The following is a 6,813-nucleotide window of genomic DNA, read 5'->3' on the forward strand; positions in this document are numbered from 1 at the left end:
CAATATCTGTTTGGGCTCAAATTTGAATTGGAAAGTGACCATAAGCCACTGATATCCCTGTTTTCTGAAAGTAAGGGGATAAATACGAATGCATCGGCCCGCATCCAGTGATGGGCGCTCATGTTTTTTTTTTTTTTTTTTAATTCGTAGCCAATCGTTCCAATTCTTTGTCAAATCACAAACGCCAGAGGTCACCTTGCACATGCCAAGGATCACTCTGCGCCAATGCTCTTAGCCAAAAGGCCTAGAGCCACTGCACCGTTCCTGGAAGTACTGCAATACCAGGTTCGTGCCATGGAGGTGGATGGGTCAGGTCCCCCACACACCTCCGTGGAGGTGGATGGGTCAAACCTCCCCACCCACCTCCTGTTTCCAAAAATGCAAGCATATACCTTCCTGACCAGGGAGAAACCACCCGGAGGTCATGGTGGCTGGTCAGAAACGGTACTACACTTGATCTTAGCCAAAAGGGATGGGCGCTCATGTTGTCCACATACAACTATGCCATCCGCCACAGGCCAGGCACAGAAAACTATGCCGATGCTCTCAGTAGGCTGCTATTGCCCACCACGGGGGTGGAAATGGCACAGCCCACAGATTTAGTCATGGTTATGGAAGCATTCGAGAGTGAGCAATCACCTGTCACAGCCCGACAGATTAGAACCTGGATGAGCCACGACCCCTTACTGTCCTTAGTAAAAAATTGTGTGCTTCATGGGAGCTGGTCCAATGTCCCATTGGAAATGCAGAAAGAGAAAAAGCCGTATCAGCGCCGCAAAGATGAAATGTCTATACAGACAGACTGCCTTCTGTGGGGTAATCGGGTCGTGATCCTCAAGAAGGGCAGGGACACTTTCATCAGTGATCTCCACAGTACTCACCCAGGCATCGTAATGATGAAAGCGATAACCAGATCCCACGTGTGGTGGCCCGGTATCGATGCGGACTTAGAATCCTGCGTGCACAAATGTAACACATGCTCGCAGTTCAGCAATGCACCCAGGGAGGCGCCACTAAGTTTATGGTCTTGGCCCTCCAAACTGTGGAACAGGGTCCATGTTGACTATGGAGACCCGTTTTTGGGTAAAATGTTCCTAGTAGTTATAGATGCGCACTCCAAATGGATTGAATGTGAGATAATGAAGGCACGCACATCCGCTGCCACCACTGAAAGCCTGCGGGCCATGTTTGCCACACATGGCCTGCCTGATGTCCATGTGAGCGACAACGGGCCATGTTTCACCAGTGCCGAGTTCAAAGAGTTCATGACCCGTAATGGGATCAAACATGTTACATCTGCCCCGTTCAAACCAGCATCCAATGATCAGGCAGAGAGAGCAGTGCAAACCATCAAGCAGAACTTGAAGAGGGTAACTGAAGGCTCACTGCAGAATCACCTATCCCAAGTCCTGCTTAGCTACCGCTCGAGACCCCAGTCGCTCACTGGGATTCCACCCGCTGAACTGCTCGTGAAAAGGGGACTTAAGACAAGGCTCTCGTTAGTCCACCCTGATCTACATGAATAGGTAGAGAGCAGGTGGCTTCAACAAAGTACATATCATGATAGCGCAAATGTGTCACGCGCAATTGAAATCAATGATCCTGTATTTGTGTTGAACTTATGGACAAGGTCCCAAGTGGCTTCCCGGCAGTATTGTGGCCAAAGTGGAGAATAGCGTGTTTCGGGTCAAACTTTCAAATGGACTCATTCACCGGAAACACTTGGACCAGATCAAATTCTGATTCATGGACTATCCTGAGCAACCCACTTTGGACCCTACCTTCTTTGACCCCCCCAATACACACACCAGTGGCAACCGGCACCACGGTTGGCCACGAAGCAGAACTCATCACCCGCAGCTGCCCAGCAGGGCTCATCACACCAGGCAGCCCAGCAAGGCCAGCTGCACAGCAGCCCAGCGAGGACCCAACAAACGATACACCAAAACCAGCTTTCACACCGAGATGATTAACCAGGGAAAGAAAGGCCCCAGATAGACTCACCTTGTAAATAGTTACATTATTGACTTTGGGGGGGGCCGGGTGGTGGGGGGGAGTGTTGTTATATATGTAAACCTGTAAAATACCTTGTATAGCCACCAGAGGGCTCACCCCCTGGAGTCCCAAGAGATCCCACAATCCCTTGGGAGCACAGGTACTTAAGGAGGCCTCACAGTCTGGAGAGGCACTCTGGAGATCTGCAATAAAAGACTACGGTCACATTTTACTTTCAGCTCACAGTATTTGGTCAGACTCTTTATTCTTAGAATCTTAGAATACTTAACAATGGGAATTACAGTCGCAGGTGGGACGGACAGTGATTGTGGAAAGGGTGGGTGGGACTGGTTTGCCGCATGCTCCTTCCGCTGCCTGCGCTTGGTTTCTGCATGCTCTCGGCTATGAGACTCGAGGTGCTCAGCGCCCTCCCGGATGCACTTCCTCCACTTTGGGCGGTCGTTGGCCAGGGACTCCCAGGTGTTGGTGGGGATGTTGCACTTTATCAAGGAGGCTTTGAGGGCCATGATGGTTTTAAATGGCGGAGCAGGCTCGAGGGGCCGTATGGCCTACTCCTGCTGCTATTTCTTATGGTTGTATTATTTAAACAAAAGTGCTGATTTATTTATGAGCACACACACATAATTTTACACTCGTACAGCAGGCAAGAGCAAGGAAAAAATATGTTAATGCCCCAATGGGGTTTGTTGTGTAGTTCAGGAGATGCATGCTCCAAAATGTCAGCACAAATTCAGCTTATATCAGCTGTGGGGGAAGATTTGTGGAGCAGCAGATGTTCCATACGATTGCTGTATCTGCTGTGGTGTAATTCTGCCGTTTAATTTTCGAGCTTGCATCAGTTATTCTGAATCAGAACTGATTAACTGGCGCAGGACAAGTTTGCAATTTTTAAGTACTTTTTTTCATTATTTTGCCACAATTAAACTTGCTGAGCAAGCGACTTCAGTCGTGAGGCTCTTGGGTGCTTTCAGCTACAGTTTTCCACTTCCTGCATTTCCGTGTCCCAGATATGTTCCTCTCAAAAATTTGGTCTTTAAAAGCAGTGTCGTCCCCTGTTTTGCTCCCTTGCGGCTTTCCCGCTCGAGACATCCCACTGCCATCAAGTAAAATTGTTATACGTAATGCCAAACTTGATTATTTAATTTGCACTTACATGCTAGGATTAAAAGACCCACTTAAAAAAAAAAGAAAATGCACCTCAAATTCGAGGAGCTGATAAATATCCAGTATAAGTCCAGCAAATCATAATTAAATATCCACATACTGATACATCATGATACTGTAGGTTGTGGTTCTGTTGGGAGCACCCTCGTCTGAAGGTTGTGGATTCTAAGTCCCTCTCCAGGGACTTGGGCACAGAAATCTAGGTTGACACTCCAGCGCAGTACTGAGGGAGCACTGCGCTGCTGTCTTTCAGATGAAACGTTAAACCGAGGCCCCGTCTGCTTTCTCAGGTGGATGCAAAAGATCCCGTGGCCACTATTTCAATGAAGAGCAGGGGAGTTATCCCCGGTGTCCTGGGCCAATATTTATCCCTCAATCAACTACACAAAACCAGATTATCTGGTCTTTATCACATTACTGTTGGTGGGAGCTTGCTGTGCGCAAATATACTGCCGCGTTTCGTACATTACAAGAGTGACTACACTTCAAAAGTACTTCATTGGCTATAAAGTGCTTTCAGATGGTCAGTGATCGTGAAAGGCGCTATATAAATGCAAGTCTTTCTTTTAGATACAGTTCTACTAAAGCCGCATTCTCCTGAGAATTAATTTCACCAACTTTGTAAAGTATTTATATCACTATTTTGTCTGAATGCCATGAATTATAGACAAAATGCAACTCAGCAGTATGCAAATCACGGGCAACATTTTGATTTTTGTGGTATAATACTACACTTTTTAAATTTTCAATTTAAATAGTCACATTAGCTAATAACTGTTATACATTCAAGCACACCTACACAGACACTGCTATAGAAGCTACACATCGAGCCGTTTATTATCCTCTCTGCAACTTAACCTGTTTCTTCGTTAATCTGGTTTTTGTTCATTGTTTCGGTTGTGTATGGAGAAAGAGTCAGACTGAACACTGTGAGCTCAAAGTAAAGTGTGAACTTAGTCTTTTATTGCAGGTCTCCAGAGTGCCTCTCCAACCTGTGAAGCCTCCTTAAATACCTGTGCTCGCAAGGGATTATGGGATCCTTTGGGACTCCGGGAATGAGCCCTCTGGTGGCTGTACAGAATAAATACAAGTCCACAGATATAACAACATTCCCCCCAAAGTCAATAGTGTAACTATTTACAATGTGAGTCGATCTGGGGCCCTTCTTGCCCTGGTTGATCGGTGTGAAAGCTGGTGTTGTTGAATCATTTGTTGGGCCCTCGCTGGGCTGCTGTGCAGCTGGCCATGCTGGGTTGCCTGGTGTGTTGGGCCCTGCTGGGCTGCTGTGGATGATGGGTTCTGCTTCGTGGCCAACCATGGTGTCAGTTGCCACTGGTGTGTGTGTTGGGGGATCAAAAAAGGTAGGGTCCAAGGTGGGTTGCTCAGGGTAGTCCGTGAATCTGAGTTTGATTTGGTCCAAGTGTTTCCGGCGAATGAGTCCATTTGAAAGTTTGACCCGAAACATCCTGCTCCCCTCTTTGGCCACGACAGTGCCAGGAAGCCACTTGGGACCTTGTCCATAATTTGATACAAATACAGGATCATTGACTTCAATCTCGCGTGACACATTTGCACTATCATGGTATGCACTTTGTTGAAGTTGCCTGCTCTCTGCCTGTTCATGTAGATCAGGGTGAACTAACGGGAGCCTTGTCTTAAGTGCTCTTTTCATGAGCAGTTCAGCAGGTGGGATCCCAGTGAGTGAGTGGGGTCTCGTGCGGTAGCTAAGCAGGACTCGGGATAAGCGAGTCTGCAGTGAGCCTTCAGTTACCCTCTTCAAGCCTAGCTTGATGGTTTGCACTGCTCTCTCTGCCTGACCATTGGACGCTGGTTTAAATGGGGCAGATGTGACATGTTTGATCCCGTTACGAGTCATGAATTCTTTGAACTCAGCACTGGTAAAACATGGTCCATTGTCGCTCACCAGGACATCGGGTAAGCCGTGAGTGGCAAACATGGCCCGCAGGCTTTCAGTGATGGCAGCGGACGTGCTTGCCAACATTATCTCACATTCAATCCACTTGGAGTACGCGTCGACAACCACAAGGAACATTTTACCCAAGAACAGGCCTGCATAGTCGACATGTACCCGAGACCATGGTTTAGAGGGCCAAGACCATAAACTTAGTGGTGCCTCACTGGATACATTGCTTAACTGCGAGCATCTATTACATCTGTGAACGCAAGACTCTAAATCCGCATCGATACCGGGCCACCACACGTGGGATCTGGCTATCGCTTTCATCATTAAGATACCTGGGTGGGAAATGCGGAGGTCATTGATGAAGGTATCTTTGCTCTTCTTGAGGAAAACTACTCAATTGCTCCACAGAAGGCAGTCTGCCTGTATAGGCATTTCATCATTGTGCCACTGGAACGGCTTTATCTCTTCCTGCATTTCCACTGGGACACTGGACCAGCTCCAGTGAAGCACACAACTTTTGACTAGAGATAATAAGGGATCCTGGCTTGTCCAGGTTTTGATCTGCCGGGCAGTGACTGGTGATTGCTCACTCTCAAATGCTTCCATAGCCATGGCTAGATCTGCGGGCTGCACCATTTCCACCCCCGTGGTGGGCAATGGCAGCTCACTGAGAGCATCGGCGCAGTTTTCTGTGCCTGGCCTGTGATGGACAACATGAGCGCCCATCTCTGGATGCAGGCCGATGCATTGGTATTTATCCCCTTACTCGCGGAAAACAGGGATATAAATGGCTTATGGTCTGTTTCCAATTTGAATTTTAGCCCAAACAGGTATTGATGCATTTTCTTGACCTCATAGACACATGCTAACAGTTCTTTTTAAATCATGCTGTCGGCTCTCTCAGCCTTAAACAGACTCCTGGATGCATAAGCAAATGGTTGCACTTTCCCAAAATCATTAGCTTGTTGCAATACACACCCGACGCCATATGACGACGCATCACATGCTAGTACCAAACGTTTACATGGATCATACAGCACAAGCAATTTGTGTGAGCATAACAATTTTCTCGCTTTTACAAAGGCATTTTCTTGGCTTTTGCCCCAAACCCATTCACCCCCTTTTCAGTGTAAGACAGGTCGTGGTTCTAGTAGGGTTCTGATACCTAGTAAGAAGTTAACAAAGTAGTTCAAGAGTCCCAGAAACGACCACAGCTCCGTCATGTTCTGTGGCCGCGATGCGTTCTCGATTGCCTCCGTCTTCGCGTTGGTGGGCCTGATGCCATTCCTTCCCAGGAACTCCACTTCAGGTGCCAGGAAAACGCACTTCAAGCATTTTAGCCTGAGCCCCACGTGGTTGAGTTGACTAAGAACCTCCTCCAGGTTCTGCAGGTGCTCGACTGTGTTCCGAACTGTGACCAAGATGTTGTCCTGGAAGACCACGGTGCGCGGGACCGACATCAGTAAACATTCCATGTTTCTCTGGAATATCGCTGCTGCTGATCGGATTCCAAACGGGCATCTGTTATAAACAAAAAGAACTTTGTGCATGTTGATGCAGGTGAGGGGCTTCGATGATTCCTCCAGTTCCTGCGTCATGTAGGCTGAAGTCAGATCCAGCTTCGTGAACGTCTTTCCTCCCGCCAGTGTTGCAAAAAGGTCATCGGCTTTTGGTAGTGGGTTTTGATCTTGCAGGGAAAAACGATTGAT

The 6,813-nt window shown here is 47.7% G+C and overlaps 1 pseudogene; it reads right to left on the bottom strand.

The window, feature by feature from the left end:
* Positions 1-248: 248 nt before the first annotated feature.
* On the bottom strand, positions 249-483 carry LOC139275416 (U2 spliceosomal RNA; annotated as a pseudogene).
* Positions 484-6,813: the final 6,330 nt, after the last annotated feature.

The sequence above is a fragment of the Pristiophorus japonicus genome, chromosome 10, assembly GCF_044704955.1.
Source record: "Pristiophorus japonicus isolate sPriJap1 chromosome 10, sPriJap1.hap1, whole genome shotgun sequence".
Lineage (NCBI taxonomy): Eukaryota > Metazoa > Chordata > Chondrichthyes > Pristiophoridae > Pristiophorus > Pristiophorus japonicus.